Source organism: Caretta caretta, chromosome 6, assembly GCF_965140235.1.
Source record: "Caretta caretta isolate rCarCar2 chromosome 6, rCarCar1.hap1, whole genome shotgun sequence".
Taxonomy (NCBI): Eukaryota; Metazoa; Chordata; order Testudines; family Cheloniidae; genus Caretta; species Caretta caretta.
Genome location: NC_134211.1, coordinates 65,964,723 through 65,990,436, shown reverse-complemented (window position 1 = coordinate 65,990,436; position 25,714 = coordinate 65,964,723). Strand labels below are relative to the sequence as shown.

Below are 25,714 nucleotides of genomic sequence, written 5' to 3'. Positions count from 1 at the left end.
AATGAATAAAGAATGCATGAATGTGAAGCAACAATGACTTTATTGCCTCTGCAAGCGGTGATTGAAGGGAGGAGGGGAGGGTGGTTAGCTTACAGGGAAGTAGAGTGAACCAAGGGGCGGGGGGTTTCATCAAGGAGAAACAAACAGAACTTTCACACCGTAGCCTGGCCAGTCATGAAACTGGTTTTCAAAGCTTCTCTGATGCGTACCGCACCCTCCTGTGCTCTTCTAACCATCCTGGTGTCTGGCTGCGTGTAACCAGCAGCCAGGCGATTTGCCTCAACCTCCCACCCCGCCATAAACGTCTCCCCCTTACTCTCACAGATATTGTGGAGCACACAGCAAGCAGTAATAACAGTGGGAATATTGGTTTCGCTGAGGTCTAAGCGAGTCAGTAAACTGCGCCAGCGCACCTTTAAACGTCCAAATGCACATTCTACCACCATTCTGCACTTGCTCAGCCTGTAGTTGAACACCTCCTGACTACTGTCCAGGCTGCCTGTGTACGGCTTCATGAACCATGGCATTAAGGGGTAGGTTGGGTCCCCAAGGATACATATAGGCATTTCAACATCCCCAACAGTTATTTTCTGGTCTGGGAATAAAGTCCCTTCCTGCAGCTTTTGAAACAGACCAGAGTTCCTGAAGATGCGAGCGTCATGTACCTTTACCGGCCATCCCACGTTGATGTTGGTGAAACGTCCCTTGTGATCCACCAGAGCTTGCAGCACTACTGAAAAGTACCCCTTGCAGTTTATGTACTCGGCGGTTTGGTGCTCCGGTGCCAAGATAGGGATATGGGTTCCGTCTATGGCCCCACCACAGTTAGGGAATCCCATTGCAGCAAAGCCATCCACTATGACCTGCACATTTCCCAGGGTCACTACCCTTGATATCAGCAGATCTTTGATTGCGTGGGCTACTTGCATCACAGCAGCCCCCACAGTAGATTTGCCCACTCCAAATTGATTCCCAACTGACCGGTAGCTGGCTGGCGTTGCAAGCTTCCACAGGGCTATTGCCACTTGCTTCTCAACTGTGAGGGCTGCTCTCATCTTGGTATTCATGCACCTCAGGGCAGGGGAAAGCAAGTCACAAAGTTCCATGAAAGTGCCCTTGCGCATGCGAAAGTTTCGCAGCCACTGGGAATCGTCCCAGACCTGCAACACTATGCGGTCCCACCAGTCTGTGCTTGTTTCCCGAGCCCAGAATCGGCGTTCCACAGCATGAACCTGCCCCATTAGCACCATGATGCATGCATTGGCAGGGCCCATGCTTTCAGAGAAATCTGTGTCCATGTTCTGATCACTCACATGACCGCGCTGATGTCGCCTCCTTGCCCGGTATCGCTTTGCCAGGTTCTGGTGCTGCATATACTGCTGGATAATGCGTGTGGTGTTTAATGTGCTCCTAATTGCCAAAGTGAGCTGAGCGGCCTCCATACTTGCCTTGGTATGGTGTTCGCACAGAAAAAAGGCGCGGAACGATTGTCTGCCATTGCTCTGACGGAGGGAGGGGCGACTGACGACACGGGGTTGGCTTCAGGGAGCTAAAATCAACAAAGGGGGTGGCTTTATATCAAGTAGTATTTCAGGCAGGACTTCACGGAGGGTTCCAATAAGAAATGGTGCACCTAAGTTATTGTTCTTATTGGAACAAGGAGGTTAGCCTGGCCTCTGATTGATACATGGCTAGATTTACCTCGCTGCGCCTTCTCTGTGAGTGACTGCAGTGTGACTTAGAGGAATGAGTTCCCTAGATGGGGGAGGAGGCAAATGAGTACAAAACAAATCTGGTCTATTTCTTGTTTTGATCCACTCCATCTATCTTTTACATCTTTGGCTGGCAGCAGACGGTGCAGAAGGACTGCATACCATCCACATCTCATGGAAGCTCGGCAGAAGATGGTACAGTACGACTGTTAGCCATCCTCATCTCTTTCCTGCCCGGCAGAAGATGGTATAATACGACTGCTAGCCATCCTCATGTCTTGCCTGCCCGGCAGAAGATGGTACAGTACGACTGCTAGCAATCCGTATCGCCTGCCTGCTCACCATAAGACGGTTCAATAGAACTGACTGCAGGACTAAAGAGAATGACCTGGTCAAGTCACTCCAAATTTAGTCCCTGCGCCCATGTCTGCCCAGGCGCTCCCAGGAGCACCTCGGACATGACGAGGACGGCTACCAGTCGTCTTGCACCATCTGCTGCCAGAAGGCAATGGGTTGCTGCTACTGTGTAGCAATGCCGTACCGCGTCTGCCAGCACCCAGGAGACATACGGTGACGGTTACCTGAGCGGGCTCCATGCTTGCCGTGGTATGGCGTCTGCACAGGTAACTCAGGAAAAAAGGCGCAAAACGATTGTCTGCCCTTGCTTTCACGGAGGGAGGGAGGGAAGGGGGGCCTGACGATATGTACCCAGAACCACCTGCGACAATGTTTTAGCCCCATCAGGCATTGGGATCTCAACCCAGAATTCCAATGGGCAGCGGAGACTGCGGGAACTGTGGGATAGCTATCCACAGTGCAACGCTCCGGAAGTTGACTCTAGCCTTGGTACTGTGGAAGCACTCCGCCGAGTTAATGCACTTAATGCACTTAGAGCATTTTCTGTGGGGACACACACACTCGAATATATAAAACCGATTTCTAAAAAAACGACTTCTATAAATTCGACCTTATTCCGTAGTGTAGACATACCCTAAGTGTAGTACTGTGCATGTGTCTTTACTGAATTTCACCTTGTTCATTTCAGACAAATACTCAAATTTATTAAGGTCATTCTGAATTCTAACCCTGTCCTCAAAAGTGCCTGTAACACCTCCCAGCTTCGTGTCATCTGCAAATTTTATTAAGGTACTTTCTATTCCACCATCCAAGTTATTAATGAAAATATTGACTAGTATCTGACCCAAAATAGATCCCCACTGGACCCCACTAGCAGGGGGGCTGGAACAACTTTTATAGTGGGGTTGCTGAGAGCCACTGAACCAGACTGTAAGCCCTGTATATGATGGAAACCACTTCAAGCCAGGGGCTGCAGCAGCACCCTTAGTTCCAGCACCTGTGCCCAATAGATACATCCTCCCAGTCTGACAACAAACCATTGATAATTACTTTTTGAAAGAATCTTTCAACCAGTTGTACACACACCTTATAGTAGTTTTATCTAGACCACATTTCCCTAGTTTGCTTATCAGAATGTCTCTCAGACTCATAGACTTTAAGGCCAGGAGGGACCATCGTACTAATATAGTCTGACCTCCTGCACATTGCAGGCCACTCTTGTAACAGACCCATAATCTCAGGCTGAGTTACTGAAGTCCTCAAATCATGATTTAAAAACTTCAAGTTACAGAGAATCCACCATTCAACTCTAGTTTAAACCAGCAAGTGCCCCATGTCCCTCACTGCAGAGGAAGGTGAAACCCCCCCCAGGGTCTCCGCCGATCTGACCTGGGAGACCATTCGTTCTCCACCCCAAATATGGTGATCAGTTGAACATGGAGCATGTCATCAAGACCCCCTGCCAGACACCTCGGAAAGAATTTCTGTTGTAACTCATGTGGGACTGTGTCAAAATGCTTACTAAAATTCAGATATACCACCTTTACTGCTTCCCCCCATCCAATAGGCCACTAACCCTAAGTAAGAAGGTAGTTAGGTTGGTTTGGCATGATTTCTTCTTGACAAATCCATGTTGGCTATTCCTTAGCACCCTGTTATCCTCTGATTGTTTAATAATTACTATGCATTACTGAGACCTGGCTAGATGACACAGCTGGAATTGTAGTGGCTCATGTTGCTTTAGCTAATCACTTAGGGTATGCCTACGCTGCAAAAAAAGGTATACTCGGCTCAGGTTAGCTGACCTGCATTAGCAAGCTTGGGTTAAAATAGCAGTGAGGACATGGGCAATGAGACTTTTAACTCAGGTTAGCAGCTTGAGTTCAACCCCAGGCTCCTTTATAGGCTTTCACTCAAACTGCTAATCTGAGATAAAAGATGCATTAACCCGAGTTAGTTAATTTGAGTTCAGAATGCATTTTTTTTTCAGTGTGGACATATTCTTAATCTGGAATATGGAGAAAATAGAGGTTTGCTTTGTGCATCTGATATCAAGCAAAGCTGATCTCCCCTCCCAAGGATGGCTTAGTTTGGGTCTGTGCACCTAATATCAGGAGTCTCACATATTTATCTACTTATGAAGCCCCATGTCACAGTAATACCAGTGTCTCACATGTGTTAAAACAGTCACAAAACGATCTCTCCCCCTTTCTCCACCTGTAGGAGTAAACATGAACAGTTAGCCTGGGTGTATTTTTGTGCCTGTGGATGTGAAGAGCTAATTGTGGAAAGTGAAGTCAAAAAGAAGAGAGTTTTGCATTTTGTTCTGAAGGCAGTAAGGTCTTTGTGGTCATTCTCCTCTCTTTGGGTAGTGAGCTGTATTGAGTTACATGGGAACCTCTCTGAAAATTCTGTCTCCCTGGGGTTGGCAGCTCCATCATTCCTATGGAACGCAGCCGCTGCAGGAGGCTATGGTTGTGGATGCAGAGATGATCTCTCATGTACCTTGAGCCAATTTCATGCAGGAATTTGAGTATCAGGACAAAGACCTTGAAGTGTGGAGAATGGAGCATTGAGGGGATATGCTCACAACAATCTGTTTTACGGTTAGATTTTTCAGGGTATATGACTCCATTACTCGATAGAGTGACATGATCATACCTAAGAATGAATGATACATATAGTTAATTATCATCCTCTAGCAAAGGAACTAAGGTAAAGTATTCATGCTGATTAGATCTACAGGTATCATTTGTTCACTCTCACCTGTGGTCTAGTGAGTGTGATCAGAACAGCCCTGCTGTAGGTTAACTCTTTCTCCTAAAAGATCCCAGAGGTAGTGCAGGTCACTTGCTTCTACTCTCTGAGACTGTACGGTATCTCCAGACAACAGTCTTTGCTCCCCAGTCTCTGAATTTGAGCAGCTGAGAGCTACAGGTCTGTGTATATCCAGCATTCTGGATAAAGTATCCCTTTTTTGTTTACAACATGTGAATTCTGTCTCTTCTCAAGTCTGAAGAACACTATACAGTGCAGGAGGTGTACAGCCATTCCATATTCTCTGTGCATAGCTTTACATCATGTCTGTTACATTTTGCAAATAATTGCTCAGTTGCTGTTGCAACATATGTTACACTGTAAATGTGAAAATAAATAGTAAATTTTAAAAAGGAAAATGTTGACACTTCTGTGGATTAGAAAACAAAGGACCAATTAGGTAGTAAATCAGGGAACTTTTCTTTACCATAGTTATGAGAGACCAAAAGGAAATCACACCCCGGCTACGGCTGACAGCTGAAGTGTGGGGAAGTAAACCCTGATAAGACGCAGCACCCCTCTGCTGTTTTCCCTTCACATGCCACATCTTTGGAAAGAGATGAAGGACAAGCTTTGTAAATTTTCTTGACAAGAAAGGAAAGAAAAAAAATATCAAAGTTGGAAATCCAGATGGGAATGTGGGAGGTGGATGAGATAGCAGAAGCTGTCTCAAAGTTGCACCTGCTTCAAATCAATGTGTTGCAACAGATCTTAAGTCTCTCCCTCCCCAAAGCAATCAAAGTACAATGACCCTGACTAGGGCAGAGGGTGGCAGCCGACCAGCCAACCAGGACCTTGGGAATACCAGACGAGAATGCTGGAAACGGCTGAGTGATTTAAAAAATAATTTTATAATGCACTCTTCTAGGCTGGGTACCTGATAGAGCTCAGCAAGCATTTTCTTCATTCAAAGCATCCTTTCTAGTGGAAAATCTTAGCTATTTTCTCTGAATTGTGTGTACAAGAGAAGGGCAGTTTCTCTGGTTGAAAAGTGGGGATGTTGTTTTTTTACATCCATCCAAAATTTCATGTGCTCCCTGGCTGGTGCAAAATCTTCACAAAGTCCAAGCTTTTTAGGTCTTGCAGGCTCTGGGCTCAAGTATAATGTTCTTGCAACCTTCCAACTCAGATGGCATTCCAATATGCCCCAGATTCTACCTTGCTAATAGAGAGTGCCCCACATTCTGGTATATATTTAGGAGTAAGCAGAAGCTAATGCTTGTCTGTAGCTGTTTGGATGGACGAAGACACATCTTGAGATTAACTATATGTACCTGTATGTTTTAAGGTACAGTTTCTATCACATTTGGAGTATAAAACATTCTTTTAGAATAAAAAAATTGCCCCATTAACAGAGGATCTACACAAGGCCTGTGCACCACTTAAGTTCCACAGGCTTCATATTACATTCCTCCAGCTTGTCCTCTGGAATCCTGCCCTGGCTTACAGGATCCTTGTAGCACAACAGCACAAACACAGACCCAGGGATCATCAGCAAGCTCTGTGCAATAAAAGAACAGAACAAACCCTGGAAGAGAGTCAGTTACAACATTTAAACCTTTTCTGTGTCATTGCTGAACTTAATGTTCTTAATAAGCACTCTTATCTGATCACCATTTAGTCTAAACGAGTACTGAGAACTGCACTGAAACTTGATTCAGATTAGGTAGGAGGAATTGCCACATCAGCACCAGAAGCAGAAGGAGCTGGTAGCAGATGTAGTTCAGAGTATGCATGAAATATGTAGCAGGAGGAAGGATCTAACCTTACTATACCCTAAAAGAAAAACACCCTGTTTACCCTTCCCTTTATATTGATGACCTGCCCCTGAAATCACAGATAGGGGGGAAATGCTGGCTGTTATTTCTTCCTGGAGCTCTAGGAGAAAATAGAGTTAATAAGACACATGCACCTCTAAATATACTACCAAGTATATAAAGACTAACAATATTTTCCACATCTCAAGGACGATTTTAACCAGTTGGTTCTGGGAAACTTTCACAGGAGAGTGCATCAGCCACTTTGTTAGAAGCTCCTGAGATGTGTTGGATGTCGAAATCAAAATCTTGGAGAGCTAAACTCCACCGAATAAGTTTTTTGTTATTTCCTGAGGCGGTATGAAGCCACGGTAGCGCAGCATGGTCGGTTTGTAGGTGGAAACGCCGTCCCCAAACATATGGGCGTAGCTTTTCCAGAGCGTAGACAATGGCATAACATTCTTTTTCACTGACTGACCAGTTGCTTTCCCTCTCAGACAGCTTCTTGCTGAAAAACACGACAGGGTGGAATTCTTGATCCGGTCCTTCCTGCATTAAAACTGCTCCCACACCATGCTCGGATGCATCTGTGGTTACTAGGAACGGTTTGTCAAAGTCTGGGGCCCTTAGCACACGGTCAGACATGAGTGTTGCTTTAAGCTGGTTAAAGGCCTTCTGACACTCTTCGGTCCACTGAACGGCATTTGGCTGTTTCTTTTTGGTTAGGTCTGTCAGTGGGGCGGCGATTTGGCTGTATTGCGGTACAAATCACCTGTAATAACTGGCCAAGCCTAAGAAGGATTGGACCTGTTTCTTTGACTTTGGGACAGGCCACTTTTGGATAGCATCCACTTTGGCCTGTAGGGGGTTGATAGTTCCTTGACCCACCTGGTGTCCAAGGTAAGTCACTCTGTTTAGGCCTATTTGACACTTCTTAGCCTTAACAGTTAGTCCTGCCTCCCTTCTGCGCTCAAAGACTTTGTGTAGATGTTCCAGGTGTTCTGCCCAGGAATCCAAAAATATGGCCACATCGTCAAGGTAGGCGACTGCATATTCTTCTAATCCCGCTAGGAGACCATCTACAAGTCTTTGGAAAGTGTCGGGTGCATTCTGCAGCCTGAAAGGGAGCACATTAAATTCATACAGCCCAACATGTGTGGTGAAGGCTGATCTTTCCTTGGAGGATTCATCTAGCGGTACCTGCCAGTACCCCTTGGTTAAGACCAAGGTAGAGATGAACTGGGCCCGTCCCAGTTTCTCTAATAGTTCATCTGTGCGTGGCATTGGATAGTTGTCTGGGCGAGTTACAGCATTTAGCTTACAGTAGTCCATGCAAAAACGTTATCTCCCCATCTGGTTTGGGAACTAGAACCACTGGAGATGCCCATGCATTGCCAGAGGGGCGGATTACCCCTATCTGTAGCATATTCTGGATCTCCCATTCTATAGCAGTTTTAGCTTGAGGAGACACCCGGTAAGGTTGGACTTTAATTGGGTGAGCATTACCTGTGTCAATGGAGTGGTATGCCCATTCAGTCTGTCCTGGGCTGGCTGAGAACGTCGGCACATAGCTACTGCACAGCTCCTTGATCTGCTGTCGCTGCATACATCCAAGGGTCATGGAGAGGTTCACCTCTTCCATGCCATCAGCACTTTTCCCTTCATAGGCGACAGCTTCAGGCCACTCAGTGCCATCTCCTCCCTGGGCTGTAAACTGACAAACCTTTAATTCTCTGGATCGATTAGAAGAGCTGAGAGGCGGTGGGTTGCTCCGGGCCGCCGTCCAAGCTCTCTAGAGGCTTTCATCCGCTTCCTGTTTGGTATGGAACTGTTCCCTTGATGCTGGAGACATCAGTTCCTCATTGGATTGTGGACCTAGGCTTGGTACCTCTGGAAGAGATGTAGGGGATGGGGCTGTTTCTGTTGACTATGAACCGTTCTCTGCTGGTGCACTATGTTGGGGTTCAGGCTCCGGCTGAACCTCTTGTGTAGGGTTATCGGCTGCTGCTGGTTCAGTTTCGGTGGGGCCCTCTGGTGTTGGGGTTGCAAGTACTGGATTCAGTGCTGGCAATGGGTCTGGTGCTAGTTGTTCTGCCGGTTTCAATTCTGGCTCTGTCTGGGTCTCTGGGATTGGATCCACTACTGCTGTTGCAGACATTGGCCTGGTGTCCGGGTCCATCACCTCTGACCGGGTCCTGGTAGAAGCTTCCAGAACAGAGCTAGGTGGGATGGCTTGCTTAACCTGGCTGCAGGTGACCATTCCCACCCTCTTGGCTCGCTTCACATGATTGACCAAGTCTTCCCCCAACAGCATGGGGATGGGATAATCATCATAGACTGCAAAAGTCCACGTTCCTGACCAGCCCTTGTACTGGACAGGTAACTTGGCTGTAGGCAAATTGAAAGAGTTGGACTTGAAGGGTTGAATTGTCACTTGGATCTCTGGGTCGATTAAATTGGGGTCCACTAAGGAAGCATGGATAGCCGACACTTGTGCTCCGGTGTCCCTCCACGTGGTGACCTTCTTCCCTCCCACATTCACAGTTTCCCTCTGCTCCAAGGGTATCTGGGCAGGTATCTGGGCCTGAGGACCTCTAGTGTGATTCTGGTGCAATGAACTGTAATCTGTTGGGGTTCTTGGGGCAGTTGACCTTTACATGCCCTGGCTCGTTACATTTAAAACATCGTCCAGCTGACAGGTCACTGGGGCGAGGTGGGTTGCTGGAGAATGGTGTGGCAGGACGATAAGGTGTCTGGAGTATTCCTTGGTGTGTAGCTGGGGCCTTGGGCTGCCCACAGTAGTAGGGTGTGGTCTAAGGGTGTCCCTTCTGGTATCTGCTCCAACTGCAACCAGGGTTGTTCCTCTCTCCTCCCTCCTCCCGTTTTGTTCCGGCTTGCCCTGCCTCTCTGGCAGTCTGGGACTGCTCGTATCGATCAGCATAAGAAGCAAGACTTTCTGCTGAATCCATTTCCTTATACCATAAACACTGTTTTATTTCCTCCTTGGACATATTCAGGAATTGCTCCTGAGCTATCAAATCACACATTCCGTCAAAGCTAGTGACACTCCTTCCTTGGACCCATTTACCTAACAGATCCTTCATCTGGTTTAGATAAGCCACATTACTTAGACCAGGCCCTCTCTTAAGGGTTCAAAATTTTACTCTGTACGTTTCAGATGTAATTTGAAATTGCTTTAAAACCAAATCCTTGAACTTATTATAGTCAGAAGCCTCATCAATAGGCATCTTATTGAATATGTCCAGAGCTCTTCCAGTTAATTTTGCAACCAATGTGGTCATCTTGTGAAGTTCAGGAATTTTATGGAGAGTGCACAGTCTCTCAAAGGTGAGAAAATATTCAGCAATATCACTGGATTCATCATACTGTGGACATAGTCGCTCCCATTTGTGGATTGTTGGGGAAGGATGGTTAGGGTTATCCAGCAGATTCCGCTTAGCCTTTGCCTTCTCCATCTCCAGTGCATGCTTCTTCTCTTTTTCCTTCTCCGCCTCAGCATGCTTCCTCTCTTTTTCCTTTTCCTCCATTTCTTTTTCCTTTGCCTCCATAGCTGTCCTGTGAGCAGCCTCTTGGTTTTTTTTCTGTCTCTCTAGAAACTTCTTCTAGTCTGTGAAGACTGGTGAATTTCCCTGCAGGAGGTTAACTACCCTGCCTTTAGGTAGAGAACACTCCAGCTCACAAAAGACAATTCCCTTTTGTCTCTGCTCTGGCCCCAAAGCAGAGAAAAAAAAACCTCTAACTGCTTTCAGCCAAAAACCTGCTTTTCAGCAGCCCAAAGGAAAAAAAATCCTTTTCCAATCTGTGCTTCTGGTTTAAAAAATCTCAAATTGATCTCAAAATGATTTCAAGTTAATCCCACCGCTCTGCCACCATGTCAAGGTTCCTTCCCCACTCTGAACTCTAGGGTACAGATGTGGGGACCTGCATGAAAACATCCTAAGCTTACTTTTACCAGCTTAGTTTAAAACTTCCCCAAGTTACAAACTATTTTACCTTTTGCCCTTGGACTTTATTGCTGCCACCACCAAGCGTCTAACAAATATATAACAGGGAAAGAGCCCGCTTGGAAACATCTTTCCCCCAAAAATCCTCCCAAACCCTACACACCCTTTCCTGGGGAAGGCTTGATAAAAATCCTCACCAATTTGCATAGGTGAACACGGACCGAAACCCTTGGATCTTAAGAACAATGAAAAAGCAATCAGGTTCTTAAAAGAAGAATTTTAATTGAAGAAAAAGTAAAAGAATCACCTATGTAAAATCAGGATGGTAAATACCTTACAGGGTAATCAGATTCAAAACATAGAGAATCCCTCTATGTTACAATCCCTTAAATTACAAAAAGACACAAAAACAGGAATATACATTCCATTCAGCACAACTTATTTTATCAGCCATTTAAACAAAACAGAATCTAACGCATATCTAACTAGATTGCTTATTAACCCTTTACAAGAGATCTGACCTGCATTCCTGCTCTGGTCCTGGCAAAAGCATCACACAGACCGAGAGAACCTTTGTTTCTCCCCCCCTCCAGATTTGAAAGTATCTTGTCTCCTCATTGGTCATTTTGGTCAGGTGCCAGCGAGGTTACCTTTAGCTTCTTAACCCTTTACAGGTGAAAGGGTTTTTCCTCTGGCCAGGAGGGATTTTAAAGGGGTTTACCCTTCCCTTTATATTTATGACACACCCATTAAAAACTCAAAGGGTTTTAATTCAAAATACCTTTAGCCTTCCGCAGCACACACACAAAAAACCCCACTCTTCTGCATTTGTTTTTTTCTAGTTTCCATTGCATTTTCAATTTTCTTCCCTTTTTTCCCTTTTCAGACTACCTTTGTGTAATCATTTTAGCAGTGTCTGCATGTACCAACTATATCAAAATTACAAAGTTCCCTGGTTGAGCCCCCTGGTTAACTAGAGTGGTGCTAGCTAGCATTGCTACGGTTAAATGATCATTGTAGACTCTGTTGGAGCCCTAGATTTTTAGAGATTTATAGTTTAGAAAAGAAATGTTTCAGGCTGATAATTGACACAAAAGGTCTGCCTGAGAGTGAACTGCTTTGGAAAATTTGAGAAAAATCTATTTGACCATTCTCAAGTTATTTAAGTGACACAATAAATTACATCTGAAGTTTTAGCTGTTGGTTTTCCTTTGCACTCAAACAAGTGATACTGTTATTTAACAACTGATGCGTAATTAGATCATAATATGGACTTACCTCTTTGCTAAACTAGAAAAGCATAAAACCATGACTGCAATAAACATTGGGATGAAGGTACAGTAAGGTGGTGATGGGGAAAAAGAAACAACCATAAGCATTCAGAGCTCATTTTTAGTAATGTAGAGGAATCCACTGTTTATCCCTGTAGATCCAAAGTTGGAAATGCAATGTAAAGCTTTACGGTTAGTTTATAATGTATAGATGGTAATATAACATATCTTTAGCATCAGAGCTATTGGAAATCTATGTGATAATTGGTTTTTCACCCTCAAATATATGGTGGAAGTGCAAAACTGCTAGGTGTTCTTTACATGTTCATTGTGGGAGCATACAAAGGTGTAGAGTTCTGGAATTCAGTATAATCCAGAGGTCAGCTTTGTACTATAGGAGGATTTCGAGCTAAATATAAAAACAGCTCTCCTGGGAGACAGGAGGGGACTCAGTATTCTAATGTCATACGAGCAGCTTTAGGTTTTGAGAGCAATGATCATTACTAAGAAGTTGATTCTCACAATATGGTGAAATCCTGGTCCTTGGCAAAAAACCTGAGTGAACAGGCTTTGCCTCATGGAGGAGGCAGGCTTTGCAGGGAATGGAATCCCCTTTCAACCAGGAAACACTGCATAGTGAAGCCTCCATAAACTATAGTAGTGGCCATAGCCCACTGCATCCCCATACATGTTGTCCAGCTGATACACAAGGTTCTTGAACTTACTGTTCAAGACTTTGCTGTAGCCCCAATCCATCTGCCACTTCCCTTTCCACGTTCCCATGAAGAGAATGCTACTACAAAGCTGAGTTTCATTGTGTGCAGGGATATTTGGAGTCCCTCTGCAGCAGAAGTGGCCCTATGGAAGTAGCCTACAATAGCAAATATCACACAACATGTCAATGGCAGGGGCTACATACAAAAAAAGGTGTCCCTACTGTGATAAATTATGTCAGTCCTTTTGGAGATAAATGGAGAACACATGCTGGGTCCATGGGTAGATTTGTACTATTCACAAGTTATTGCAAAGTATCATATCATATGTTTGTATGCTCTGACTACAGATTTCAGATCAGATTTTGGCTTCAGAAGTTGTATGTTGAGTCATCCTGGAGGAGTTGCTATTGTTTGCGGCACAGGAAGCTAGTATGCTCAGTATTCTGCAGACTACTCTTCCTTGGGGAAATGCTGTATGGACAAACACATTGGCCAATGTACTTCTCATCTCATTCTCATGTGCTTTGGAGAGACCTATATTACTGAATGTACAAGGAGGGAGCTTGTTCCTTATGCCCTCTTCCTAACCCCACGCCCTTGTGCAGTACCGGAAGGGAGTCAATCATTGAGGTCTCATCCCGCAGAGAGACAATAGCTTGACAAAGGCTGTCATTTTAGACTTCATGACAATATGTCATTGTCATGAACTGATGAGATTTCAAGTCCATCAGTTCAGTCACAAAATATGGACACTAAACAACAAATTCAAAATGAAAATAATTTCAAAACCATGAATTACTTCAAGATTTGTAGCATGCATACATGTTCTTTTTTAAAAAGTCAGGAAACTGAAAGAATTAGTTGTTGAATACCTTCTACTGTGCAGAACCCTGGTTGGTATCTTTTGTCTTCTTCTTCTACAGTAACAGGGACTCAGATCTAACCCTTCACCTTCACTTTCCTGATTTTCACTATTTGCTACACTTAATTGTTCACCTGAAGATGGTCCCCCATTAGATTCATGATGTTTGGTCATAGGCTGCTCTGTGAAATCCACAGGGTATTTATTCATCCTTTAGTCTGCATATTAATGTAAGCTTAACAGACAGACAGACATGGTGAGGGTTCTGGGGGGGGGACTATATTTCTACAATCACAATAGACCACACCTGGGTAGAGAAATTGGAGAGAAATGGAAGGAAGTGTTGCCCCCTACAGCCCAAAGGAGCTGGACACAGACAAAGGAGCAAGGGAGAACTCTACACCTGGTTTGTGCACAGTCTCTTCCGTAGAAGGATATCACAAAAAGTTTAATAACTGAGAATGTTAATTAGCAGAATGCAGTCGGGAGATAACAGCAAAAGACTGAGTCAGGACTCCTGAGTTCTGTTCCATGCTTTGTCATTAACTTGCTCTGTGACCATGACCAATCTCTAAACTTCTCTGTACTGGCTCAGTTTCCCCATCTGAAGACTGGGGATAATACTTATTTTCCTTTACAGTAGTGAGTGTGTATGTGGGCTGGCTACATGAGTGGAGGTTGAAATACATGATTAAATTGTTTGTAAAGTGCCTTGAGGGTTTTGTACAAAAGATGTTACAGTTCTGCAAAGGTTTATTATTTTTAAACTTTCCTTTCTTCCAATCATTTCTACTCAAGACCCATCAAAAAGAGATCTGTCTACTGAACGGGCAATATGAAATACATTGCTCTTCATCTGCTTGCTTCATTTCTTCCTTGCTTGAAAACACCAAACAAACAATACACACACACACACACACACACACACACACACACACACACACACACACACACACACTCTCTTTCTCAGAGGTTCTCGCTTTTAGGAGAAGGGAAAATGAGAGCTCACCCCACATGTGGAGAAGATCTCCATCAACCCATTAAGCGTTTGCTTTTAATGTCAGAGATCAACATGGTCCTAATATTATTACGGTAATAGTCTCAGCTAAAGATGGAATCAAAATGAAAGGCTGATTGCTTGAAAATTTTGTAGAAGTTCCTATCTCTATAATGTGCCAGAACAAACTGGATCCAAATTTGGGGCTGCTGAGATCTGGAATTGGATCCAAACTTCACGGGCCAAGTGCATCTCTAGTCTGAGCAGATGGAGTCTGGCACAATGATCTAACTCTGCTTTGGAATTAAGTATCTGAGCAGTACAGTAAACCCTTACTTGAGCTGAGATCAGAACTGAATTTCCCTAAACCATCTCCATATTAAACAACAGCTGATTACCTCAGGTAATTGAACATAAATCTAAAATAGCTGTTTGGTTTATCAAACCAGAAAAGAAACAAAAAAAGTCCAACTAACCATACACAAAAGAAACCTCCGGGGCAACTTTGTGGCACATTCTTTTAAAGTATGCATGGCTCCAGAATCTACCAGGAAATGTCCTACAACCAAGCATTAATATCAGGAAACGCAGCGCATTCTTGTGATATTGATTCACAATGCCATGGCCTGTGAGACTGAAACATAGATCAATGGCTCTCTGAATGGTAGAGGACATTTCAACTGGCTAGGAACCTAATAAAAATTTGAAAAATAAAATAAAATGGAGTTTATTAAAAAAAACTCAAAAGGATGTCAGGAGAAAGTAGAGCTTGTGTGTCACATAATCAAGCCCCTATTTCTACCTCAAGTAAGAAATGGGTTGGTGATCAGCAGCTTCATTTGCAGAAGGAGGATGTTTGGTACCTATTTACTTTCCAAAGCTGACCCTGGCAGTGTCATGTCTTAGGGCCTCACACTGGTTGCTCAATGATGCTGATACCTGTTCTGAGAGTTTAGAACTTGCTAAGTGGAGCACTGGTTTAACTGAGCTGACCTTTCCCTATGGTGTCCTTGTATTAAAAGCTGCTTTAGTCGAAAGTGAACACTGTTTTGATCGTTACAATCTTTTGCTTAGTGGACAGTTGTCTAAGAGCAGAAAATAATCATTTAAATTGGCAGTGTCTCCTCCAGAGGAGACCAGGATTGGAATAACAAAAGATGCTGCAGATCAAGGTTGAGGAGCATTAGCATAGCTGTGTATATCGGGGATCAGGGAAGAATAAGCAATGGGGGTTGTGCAGATGAATGAGGTGCACTTGTAAAAGTATCAGGGTGGGAGTGGGGAGCTGGGCTCAGGAGTGGAATAGCATAGAACAGGGCTAGACAGGTCTTAAGTGTACTGGCAAAGATGGATGGGGGCCTGGGATGTGACTGGAATAGCAAGAGGTGCGACAAGGCAGGATGGATGTGCATAAACAGAGCAGTGTGGGAATACATGAGTAAAATATCAGATGGGGGGAGTTTTGCAGGGCCGGATTGAGTCATGTTAGCAAAACTGAATGGGGCAAAGGTGGCAAAATCCTTACTCATGCATAAATCTATTTTATTGGGACCACTGTAATGCACACTAAATTTATCTAAAATTTAGATCTGGATTATAAGTACTCCAAAGTTCAAGGATGTTTGGATCTAAGATTTTTGTTCAGCTCAGTATAAAGTTAGGGGTCATTAGCAAAATTCAACCCCACTGAAAACGGAGGTAGGAGTGGGACTTGGATCAAGAGGTTTTGCCTTGGGCTCATCTACAATGTTTTCTTAACCTCCCTTGTTGTTCTGCGTGGTCGTAACTTTTCTGTATAAGTTCTTAGTGCAGGGAAGATATGTTCTGTAAAGCATTGTGTACATACACAGTGTTATATAAATGAATTATAACAATAATATGCTATAGTTTGACTTTTTGGTCTTCATGTGTTCAGTAGTTTGAAGCACATTTTGTCATATTACTTCCTTCCCTTTTTTTCCTATGCCAACATTTCTTCCCTGTTTTTCCAGTGTGCTCCTGGTATTCTGTAAGGATGTCATCTCATAGTTCAGCATGCAGGCAAGATACTACTCCATGGTCACCTTTTCCTATTTTCTTAATTCAGATACAGTGTTTTCCTTTTCTCAGCTGAGCCAACCCTCTCTCCCCTCTTAGAGCATCTCGAAGTCATTGGCATTTAATGAATGCACTGTTTGGTAAACTGAATTTGTCTCTCCTTATACCAGGACTTTCACATAGTTTTATTCTGTCCCCTGTCTTGTGTAGTTTTAACATAACAGTCACATTTCTGCCTCCCTGCCGTTGGTATGTTTTGACTGATTCTGTCTGGCTTACACTACAGGAATGTGATGTGTTGAACTCTCATGGGATCTTGGTGCCTGTACACTCAGATGATGGAAAGGTGCCCACAACATGCCAGGACTTTGGAGCCAGCCAACACAGTTTCACAAGGGGGCAATGCTGACTAGGGAAGGGATGTAGTTAGGGTACTCAGGGTATGCTATGTGGAGCCTACACTGATGAGGCTCCAATTGAGCACATACCATATCTTAAAGCAGCCATCTTCAGACTGAGCTCCTGTGAAAGCTGGCTGTGCAAACAGAATCTGCCTTTCTCCAGGGTGAATCCATGGTAGCTCCAATAGTCAGTCTAGTTTTCCACTAGGCATATGGCATTTATGTTACCTCCTATGTCTGCTTTTTCTCATTATTTAGCCTCATTAGTTAATTTGCCAATTAACTCAGAAATTAGTGGTATGGCTTTCTGAGGGCTATAAACTATTAGAAGCCATCTACAGTGCACAAGCAGCTAACTTGGATACATGATCCCCATGAACTCACTCTGAATTCTATCTTTGGAGTGTTTTTGTAGGTAGAGGATTTGATCTCCAACTCGAATACAGGAGATTACAGGAGAGCACCTCTGACTCGTTGAATCTCTTGGTAATGGGAATATTTTCATTTACTGCAACAGCAAGTGGTGGAATCAAAATCTATCAGGAGGCAACCACATTTAACTAAAACTTGTCTTAGTAACTCCCATTTGATTTGATTAGCTCCCTTTGGGCAGCAATTAAAATTGAAATTGATCAGTCCATAGAATCATAGAATCATAGAATATCAGGGTTGGAAGGGACCCCAGAAGGTCATCTAGTCCAACCCCCTGCTTGAAGCAGGACCAATTCCCAGTTAAATCATCCCAGCCAGGGCTTTGTCAAGCCTGACCTTAAAAACCTCTAAGGAAGGAGATTCTACCACCTCCCTAGGTAACGCATTCCAGTGTTTCACCACCCTCTTAGTGAAAAAGTTTTTCCTAATATCCAATCTAAACCTCCCCCACTGCAACTTGAGACCATTACTCCTCGTTCTGTCATCTGCTACCATTGAGAACAGTCTAGAGCCATCCTCTTTGGAACCCCCTTTCAGGTAGTTGAAAGCAGCTATCAAATCCCCCCTCATTCTTCTCTTCTGCAGGCTAAACAATCCCAGCTCCCTCAGCCCCTCCTCATAAGTCATGTGTTCCAGACCCCTAATCATTTTTGTTGCCCTTCGCTGGACTCTCTCCAATTTATCCACATCCTTCTTGTAGTGTGGGGCCCAAAACTGGACACAGTACTCCAGATGAGGCCTCACCAATGTCGAATAGAGGGGAACGATCACGTCCCTCGATCTGCTCACTATGCCCCTACTTATACATCCCAAAATGCCATTGGCCTTCTTGGCAACAAGGGCACACTGCTGACTCATATCCAGCTTCTCGTCCACTGTCACCCCTAGGTCCTTTTCCGCAGAACTGCTGCCTAGCCATTCGGTCCCTAGTCTGTAGCTGTGCATTGGGTTCTTCCGTCCTAAGTGCAGGACCCTGCACTTATCCTTATTGAACCTCATCAGATTTCTTTTGGCCCAATCCTCCAATTTGTCTAGGTCCTTCTGTATCCTATCCCTCCCCTCCAGCGTATCTACCACTCCTCCCAGTTTAGTATCATCCGCAAATTTGCTGAGAGTGCAATCCACACCATCCTCCAGATCATTTATGAAGATATTGAACAAAACCGGCCCCAGGACCGACCCTTGGGGCACTCCACTTGATACCGGCTGCCAACTAGACATGGAGCCATTGATCACTACCCGTTGAGCCCGACAATCTAGCCAGCTTTCTACCCACCTTATAGTGCATTCTTCCAGCCCATACTTCCTTAACTTGCTGACAAGAATAATGTGGGAGACCGTGTCAAAAGCTTTGCTAAAGTCAAGAAACAATACATCCACTGCTTTCCCTTCATCCACAGAACCAGTAATCTCATCATAAAAGGCGATTAGATTAGTCAGGCATGACCTTCCCTTGGTGAATCCATGCTGGCTGTTCCTGATCACTTTCCTCTCATGCAAGTGCTTCAGGATTGATTCTTTGAGGACCTGCTCCATGATTTTTCCAGGGACTGAGGTGAGGCTGACTGGCCTGTAGTTCCCAGGATCCTCCTCCTTCCCTTTTTTAAAGATTGGCACTACATTAGCCTTTTTCCAGTCATCCGGGACTTCTCCGGTTCACCACGAGTTTTCAAAGATAATGGCCAATGGCTCTGCAATCACAGCCGCCAGTTCCTTCAGCACTCTCGGATGCAACTCGTCCGGCCCCATGGACTTGTGCACGTCCAGCTTTTCTAAATAGTCCCTAACCACCTCTATCTCCACAGAGGGCTGGCCATCTCTTCCCCATTTTGTGATGCCCAGCGCAGCAGTCTGGGAGCTGACCTTGTTAGTGAAAACAGAGGCAAAAAAAGCATTGAGTACATTAGCTTTTTCCACATCCTCTGTCACTAGGTTGCCTCCCTCATTCAGTAAGGGGCCCACACTTTCCTTGGCTTTCTTCTTGTTGTCAACATACCTGAAGAAACCCTTCTTGTTACTCTTAACATCTCTGGCTAGCTGCAGCTCCAGGTGCGATTTGGCCCTCCTGATATCATTCCTACATGCCCGAGCAATATTTTTATACTCTTCCCTGGTCATATGTCCAACCTTACACTTCTTGTAAGCTTCTTTTTTATGTTTAAGATCCGCTAGGATTTCACCATTAAGCCAAGCTGGTCGCCTGCCATATTTACTATTCTTTCGACTCATCGGGATGGTTTGTCCCTGTAACCTCAACAGGGATTCCTTGAAATACAGCCAGCTCTCCTGGACTCCTTTCCCCTCCAAGTCTAGATTTTCTGCCATCTTCTTCCAATTAAAAGTTTATTGAAAGCAAGATGGACTTCTTAACAATAATTCTACTTATTGTAATAATTTTCTTTTGCACTCCCTCTTGTTGTGCTGTAATAACTTTGAGCTATATTTTCCCATCACAATTTCTCCTGCTTAAAGGGGATCTGCAGGTGACACAGAGACGCCACAGCTCCTGGTCACCTGTTTTGGGGTATGGCTGATGGAAAAAGGTATGCATTGTTAATCTCCTTCTGTAAAAACTGCTTTCAGGCTGCTTTAATTTATGCTGGAGTCTGCCTTGGAACCTTTGCACACACCTCTTCTGACTCGTGACCAAAATACAGAGGAATAAAGCATTTGATTCAAGTTTGAAGATTCCTCTCCTAACCTTATAAAAAGCACTACTCTACAGTCATGGTCCAAAATACATCACAGCTGACAGCAGTGTTAATGCAGCATTTTCACTAAATTAGATCTCTGAGAAATGTAGAATCTAGTATGCATAAGGCATGGGGACGAATGGAAGATTGTTCTTTGTACCCAATACAGGCAGGCTGAATATCTAGTAATGCCATTTGGTGTAACCTATGCCCCCACAAAGTTTTAACATTTTGTAAATGATGTGATCAGGAACATTCTGGACCAATACCTGATCATATGCCTTGCTGATATACTGGTGTTTCTAAGAGCCCTGAGCAGCACTACCATCATGGCTGGGCCATCCTGTAGAGGCTTTGGACGCATGATTTGTATGCCAAACTACAGACGCGTACCTTCAACCAGTCCACCATTGAATTTTTGGATTACATTATTTCCCCAGAGGGTATTCAGATGGACCTGCACAACTGGACAGAATCCCGGACCCACTGAGAAATTCAATGCTTCCTGGACTTTTGCAAATTTTTATAGGCAATTCACCACCAATTTCTCTGAACAAATATCTCCCCCACCCCCTGACTTCCATCCTTCATAAAGCTGTTTGGTTCACTTGTTTGGCTGAAGCCCAGTGTGCTTTTGACCAGCCTTCACCATGGTCACAAATCTGGCACATCCCGATCTGACTCGCCCATTTATAGAGGAAGCAGATATGTCCAAGGTGACATGGAGGTGCTATGACAGTGCTACAGCATTCTGCTGGCAGATCATTTTGGCCACCTCAAGACCTCCCACATGACTGCCCATTTTTTCTGGTGGCTCCACATATAGGTGATCATGAGCTAAGCTCAAGAGCTTGACCCGGTACTTAGTTGGAACTACCAACTGTCTCTGAGGATGCCAGTCTTCCTGGTGTCCACCAGAAAGAGTTTCCTTGTATAAAAGTCCTCTTTCTGCAACAAACCTGGATCAATTAGAAGAGCTGAGTGGTGGAAGGTTGCTCCGGGCCGCCGTCCAAGCTCTCTGGAGGCTTTCATCTACTTCCTGTTCGGTCTGGAACTGTTCCCTTGATGCTGGAGACATCAGTTCCTCATTGGATTGTGGACCTAGGCTTGGTCCCTCTGGAAGCGATGTAGGGGATGGGGCTGTTTCCGTTGACTGTGAACCGCTCTCCGCTGGTGCACTATGTTGGGGTTCAGGCTCCAGCTGAGCCTCTTGTGTAGGGTTATCGGCTGCTGCTGGTTCAGTTTCGGTGGGGCCCTCTGGTGTTGGGGTTGCAAGTACTGGATTCAGTTCTGGCAATGGGTCTGGTGCTAGTTGTTCTGCCGGTTTCGGTTCTGGCTCTGTCTGGGTCTCTGGGATTGGATCCACTACTGCTGTTGCAGACACTGGCCTGGTGTCCGGGTCCATCACCTCTGACCAGGTCCTGGTAGAAGTTTCCAGAACAGAGCTAGGCGTGACGGCTTATTTAGCCTGGCTGCGGGTGACCATTCCCACCCTCTTGGCCTGCTTCACATGATTGACCAAGTCTTCCCTCAACAGCATGGGGATGGGATAATCATCATAGACTGCAAAGTCCACGTTCCTGACCAGCCCTTGTACTGGACAGGCAACTTGGCTGTAGGCAAATTGAAAGAGTTGGACTTGAAGGGTTGAATTGTCACTTGGATCTCTGGGTCAATTAAATTGGGATCCACTAAGGAAGCATGGATAGCCAACACTTGTGCTCCAGTGTCCCTCCACATGGTGACCTTCTTCCCACCCACACTCACAGTTTCCCTCCGCTCTGAGGGTATCTGGGAGGTATCTGGGCCTGAGGACCTCTGGTGTGATTCTGGTGCAAAGAACTGTAATCTTTTGGGGTTCTTGGGGCAGTTGGCCTTTACATGCCCCGGCTCGTTACATTTAAAACATCGTCCAGATGACGGGGCACTGGGGCGAGGGGGGTTGCTGGAGAACGGTGTGGTGGGACGATAAGGTGGCTGGAGGGTTCCTTGGCGGGTAGGTGGGGCCTTGGGCTGCACCTGGTAGTAGGGTGTGGTCTGAGGTTGCCCCTTCTGGTATCTGCTCCAACTGTGACCAGTTTTTTTCTTTTCTGCCACCTCCACCCATTTGGCTCCAATCTCCCCCACCTCGATTACAGTTTTGGGCTTCCCATCTAGGATGTATCTTTCTATTTCCTCAGGAACACCCTCTAAGAACTGCTCCATTTGCATTAGGAAGGGCAAATCTTCTGGAGATTTAACACTTGCTCCTGATATCCGGGCATCCCCACGTTTCACAATGTGGTAGGCATGTCAGGTAAATGACACGTCTGTTTTCCACCTTAAGGCTCTGAACCGCCGACGGGAATGCTCGGGTGTTAGCCCCATTCTGACTCTCACCTTGGTTTTAAACAGTTCATACTGGTTTGTGTGTTCCTTAGGCATTTCAGCCGCCACCTCAGCTAAGGGTCCACTGAGCTGCGGCCTCAGCTCTACCATCTATTGGTCTGTAGAGATGCTGTACTCAAGGCAGGCCCTTTCGAAGTTTTCTAAGAAGGCCTCGGTATCATCAGCTGCCTTGTAGGTGGAGAACTTTCTGGGATGGGAAGTGGTACCTGGAGAAGGATTGCTAGGGTTTGTTGGTATATTCTGCTGAGCCTTTGCCCTCTCCATCTCCAGTGCATGTTTCCTCTCTCTTTCCTTCTCCTCCTCCACATGCTCCCTCTCTCTTTCCTTCTCCTCCATTTCTTTGGCCCTTGCCTCCATTCCCATCCGCATGAGATCTATCTGTCTTTCATGTTCCTTTTGTTTTTCCTCAGCCTCAAATCTGGCTAATTCCAGCTTTTGTTGAAACGTGGAGTCTGTCATCCTAACCTCTCTGTTTTTAACTAACTTTACACCCAAGAGTTAGAAATAAAACAAACAAACAAACAAAAAAGCTTGGCTTGTAATATTTTGCTGTGCTGTAATATGATACCTATATTCTGATAGTGATTGTCAGCCTACAGAAAAATCCAACCCCCCTCCCCAAAACAAAACCAAAAAACCAAAAAAAACCCCAAAACCCCTAACACCTTTGTCTCCAGGCAAATAGGCAGAAAAACCCTCTAGTTGCTCTTAGGTAAAAAAAAAACTTCTTCTAGTCTGTGAAGACTGGTGAATTTCCCTGCAGGAGGTTAACTACCCTGCCTTTAGGTAGAGAACACTCCAGCTCACAAAAGACAATTCCCTTTTGTCTCTGCTCTGGCCCCAAAGCAGAGAAAAAAAAAACCTCTAACTGCTTTCAGCCAAAAACCTGCTTTTCAGCAGCCCAAAGGGAAAAAAAAATCCTTTTCCAATCTGTGCTTCTGGTTTAAAAAATCTCAAATTGATCTCAAAATGATTTCAAGTTAATCCCACCGCTCTGCCACCATGTCAAGGTTCCTTCCCCACTCTGAACTCTAGGGTACAGATGTGGGGACCTGCATGAAAACATCCTAGGCTTACTTTTACCAGCTTAGGTTAAAACTTCCCCAAGTTACAAACTATTTTACCTTTTGCCCTTGGACTTTATTGCTGTCACCACCAAATGTCTAACCGGTATTATTATTATTAGGAAAGAGTCCGTTTGGAAACGTCTTTCCCCTCAAAATCCTCCCAAATCTTACACCCCCTTTCCTGGGGAAGGTTTGATAAAAATCCTCACCAATTTGCACAGGTGAACACAGACCCAAACCTTTGGATCTTAAGAACAATGAAAAAGCATTCAGTTTCTTAAAAGAAGAATTTTAATAGAAGAAAAAATAAAAAGAATCACCTCTGTAAAATCAGGATGGTAAATACCTTACAGGGTAATTAGATTCAAAACATAGAGAATCCCTCTAGGCAAAACCTTAAGTTACAAAAAGACACAAAAACAGGAATATACATTCCATTCAGCACAGCTTATTTTCTCAGCCATTTAAAGAAAACAGAATCTAACCCATCTCCAGCTAGATTACTTACTAGGTTCTAAGACTCCATTCCTGTTCTGTCCCCGGCGAAAGCATCACACAGACCAGAGAGAGAGGCTTTGTTTCTCCCTCCCCCAGCTTTTGAAAGTATCTTGTCTCCTCATTGGTCATTTTGGTCAGATGCCAGAGAGGTTATCCTAGCTTCTTAACCCCTTACAGGTGAAAGGGTTTTTCCTCTGGCCAGGACAGATTTTAAAGGTGTTTACCCTTCCCTTTATATTTATGACATAGACCGTCTGACTAAAATGGCCTATTTCATCCCCTGCAACCATCTTTCCTTTGCTGAGAATACTGCCCAACTCCTGATGCAAATCATAGTTCATCTTCACAGACTTCCAGACCACATAGTTTCAGACCAAGGCCCACAGTTTACCTCTTGCTTCTGGTGCGTAGTGCTCTGGTTACTGGATGTCTGCATAGTTATCTCCCCATGCACCATCCCCAAACAGATGGGCAAACTGAAAGGGTGAACCAAGTACTAGAATACTTTAGATGTTTCATGAACTATCACCGGGATAACTGCTCCATGCTTCTGCCGTATGCAGAGTTTTCATATAACACTGCCAACCCAGGCCTCTTCAGGTTAGAGCCTCTTCTTCTCAAATTATAGGTTGCCACATTCAGCTGGCATTACCAGCAGCCTCCCTGATCCCTGCTGCCACTAATTAGGTCCAACAGATTCATCTTATCCAGAAGGAGCTCAAGAACCAGCTAGTGGTGAAGAAGGTTTACAGGAGGCATGCACACTTTTTGACAACAGGGAACTCTGGCATTCACAGTAGGCCAGAAGGTGTGGCTTGCTGCAAAAAATCTCCCGACCAGTCAACCTTCCCGAAAACTGGACCACCAGTTCCTGGGACCCTTCCAGATATGACAACAGATCAACTTGGTTACCTTTATACTACAGCTTCTCCAGTCCCCCAAAATACATGCAGTTTTTTATATTTCCGTTTTGAAGCCCTGTACTAATAATCTCTTCCCCAATCAAACCACACCACCACCACCAGTCAAAATCCAGGGTCACGAGTAGTTCAAAGTGCATGCCATCCTCGATGTCCAATAGACATGTGGACACCTGTACTATCTTGTGGACTGGGAAGATAATGGTCCCAAAAAGCACACCTGAGAATGTGCTTCCCTTGTCCATGCTCCAGGTGAGGGAGTTCCAAAGGACTCACCCCAACAAGTCTGGACCAGCACCACTCTGAGGGGGAGCCTGAAGGGCGGGTGATATAAGCACCTGTGGGACTAGAACTTGAGACCATGGAGGTTCCAGGATGCTAACGCTTTCACATTGCCACCAGGAGCTCAGACTGGGCTTTGTGAGGGAACCCTGTGAATCTAGACACTTCAGGAAGTACCATCCAGTGGGGCCTGGATGGCAGCCCTCTGATTGGCCTATGCCAGTGTATAAACCAGGAAGCCATCACAGGGAGCTGTGTGAGCAATGATGCAGACCACCTGCTTGCTTCTGCTCCAGGCCTTGCCTTATTGTGAACCTTAGGCTCCATCTCTTGACTCATCCCCAACTTCACTACTTTCCTCCTCTCTGTAACTGGTGTCTAATCCTGACTTCCTGGTATCCTGACCTGGCACAGCACCGACTCCACTACTTGTCTCTTGACGCCAACTTGGTAACTAAACCTGTCCATGGCCTGGACCAGACACTTTGCTCCAACTTAGCACTCCTTGTAGATTTGTCAGTTTAGGAACATCTTTGTTTCCA

The 25,714-nt window shown here is 44.9% G+C and overlaps 1 protein-coding gene across 5 annotated transcripts in view; it reads right to left on the bottom strand.

Annotated features, from left to right (window-relative positions):
• Positions 1–25,714, bottom strand: part of RGS6 (regulator of G protein signaling 6) — a 526,529-nt gene that overhangs the window by 61,674 nt on the left and 439,141 nt on the right. The window lies entirely within an intron of this gene.